The 2,500-nt window shown below is 49.0% G+C and overlaps 1 protein-coding gene across 8 annotated transcripts in view; it reads right to left on the reverse strand.

The window, feature by feature from the left end:
• Window positions 1-2,500, reverse strand: part of cntln (centlein, centrosomal protein) — a 182,206-nt gene that overhangs the window by 177,111 nt on the left and 2,595 nt on the right. The window lies entirely within an intron of this gene.

A 2,500-nucleotide genomic window follows, 5' to 3' on the forward strand; every position in this document is an offset into this window, starting at 1 on the left:
GCCTTCCTTTTGTCTGTAGGCATCAAGCAGCTACATCTTCAGTTCCTCAGCCATATGAGTAAAGGAGAAGATGGTGACTGAGAGTGAAGAGAATTTAACACACACTGGAATGGGCAGCTCTCCACCTGAGTGTCCTGATCAGGCTAACAAGGTGAAGGGTGTGGTCACTCCTCCACACAGCTTTACAGGACTTTAGTGACCGGGCTCGCTGTTTACACAACTTTAAAACTTGAGAGTAAACTTGAGCAATTAGGGCAGTGGTGTGTGTGTGTGTGCAGCTGATCTCTGGCCTTCAGGGCTCTCTATCTCTCTCTCTCTCTCTCTCTCTCTCTCTCTTTCATGATGCAACGGGATTATTGTGCTTGGAGATGAAACGCTGGGCGTTATGATGGGAATACCGGCACTATACAGGGGAATAAAACACTCAGAGTTGGCTTTGAGCAGCGCAGCGTCCCTGGAGCAGGTAGAAGCGCTTGTCTCCAGGTATTAGTAATTATCCTGACATCAAAAACACACAGAATCCAGAGAGATGGAGGAGTAGAGAGCGGCGCAGGTCAGCGGGGACGGATCACTCATCCCCTGACGGATCACTCTTTTATTCACGCTCTCTCTCTCTTTCTTTCTCGTTCCCTCCTTCCTCCTGAGGCCCTCACTACCTTACAGCCTCACCCGTGTTCATCCGTGTTCCAAACCGACCATCCGGCTCCTACAAGGCCGAGCAGATCTCCCAGAAGGCCGTGCGCTCGACTGGAGCCGGTGCCGTTATCATGGTGTCGACGCCCCTCGTGTTCTCCGTCTCGGGTGGAACCATGTCGGTTCTCCGAGGACCAGCGCGCACGCTGTGGAGGGAGATTTACACGATTTCTCCTCTCTCTCTCACACATACACACACACACACTCACCGTAAGTCAGTCAGGAAGAACATTTACATTTCAGAGCCTGCAGGTTCTGGTCACATGACCATACAGTCCAGAAATCAATTATAAATTAAATTAGATAAACTGGACATTTTTGGGTTTTATTACATTTTAAACGTCTTATTATGGCCATGGAATTTTATTAATAAAGAACTGATTTATAAACAGTTAGAAGCAGCAGCTCAGTGTGTGTGTGTGTGTGTGTGTGTCAGATACACTTCAGAGCACTAGTGTGTATCCTGTATGGTATGGACAAGAAACGTGATCATAAAATGTTCATCATCATCATCAGGAGTAATGGGAGTGTAACACACACGGATGTGGATAAGGTTTAACAGGATGTGATGTCCGGCACTGAGACTCTTCATCACTGTGAGAGACACGACTCAGGAGCAGGACAGAGCCGTGAACACTGGAGGTGATGGAGATGGAGATCAGGTGCTGAACATCTGGATCTTCTTTTCCTAGTGTTGATTAGAATGAAGCAGTGTGACTCTCAGGGCTGCTCTGGTGGCTGGGTTTCAGATGATGCTCGTCTCTGCTTCAGAGGAGAACCGTTCCTCTCCAGAACCTGAGTGTTCATCCTGGGAGCGTGTGCAGATCCCTCACACCTCACACACTAGTGTGAAGTCTTCTTGCCATCCTGAGTGAGAGACAGATCTCTGCTTTCACCGTTCCTTCACCCTGACCTTCTTTTCTTTACAGCTTCTGATTAAAGGAATGGGACGGCGAGGATTGGGCGTGTAGATAAACTCCCGGTCTCGCCGAGCGCGGTCTCCACGCCGAGGCTTTGCGCAGAGCCGATGATGGGCACCAGAGAGGATTGGAGCTAATCTCAGGACGTATTCCTCCGGCGAGAAAGCGTCTTAGAGAGGACGTGTGGAGTCGGCCACGTATGAAACGAGGCTGTTTAACGCCGGGTTCCCATGCCGCTCGCTAGAACGCGGCTCACTCCCCACGCGGGTCGTCTTAGCCACCCTAAAGCTGCTGTTTATCCCTTAAAGAAGGGCACTTGGCTGAGCTTTTCTTCTGTGGGACGTGAAGCGAGCGAGCGTGTTTTCATTAGAGAGAGGTTCTGCGGCCGGGAAATCTGCCGAGGATGAGGGAGGATTAGAGCCGCCTCGGATCTCCGCTCTCTGACGCCTTTATAACCTCGCGCGCTAAAGTGATAAGGAAAATCAGAAAAAAAGGAAACGGAACTCTCCGCGGACCCAGGGTTCTACAGAGACGCACGTCTCTGGATCAACGTTTAATCCAGCAGAACCTCCTGGGCTTTAACCCTGCGCTGTAACCTCATGTTTCAACCTCATTTTAAAAGCAAAAAGATTCTGTGCATAACTGAGGGTTCTGAAACCAGGTTCTTCTCAGGTGAAACCCACTCTGAGGTTCTTAAGAAAGAGTTGTCTTAAAAGAAAAGAAAAAATGGGTTCTTAAGGGTTCTGCAGTCTCTCTCTGGATCTGGAACCCTAGAACCGATGGGGTTTCCTTTTCAGAAAGTGTTTCATGTAGAATCCCATCTCTGATAATTCTGTTGAACACGACACCATCCTTATGTAATTAAGGGTTCTACTTGGAACCATTTT

The sequence above is a fragment of the Hemibagrus wyckioides genome, linkage group LG03, assembly GCF_019097595.1.
Source record: "Hemibagrus wyckioides isolate EC202008001 linkage group LG03, SWU_Hwy_1.0, whole genome shotgun sequence".
Classification (NCBI taxonomy): Eukaryota; Metazoa; Chordata; class Actinopteri; order Siluriformes; family Bagridae; genus Hemibagrus; species Hemibagrus wyckioides.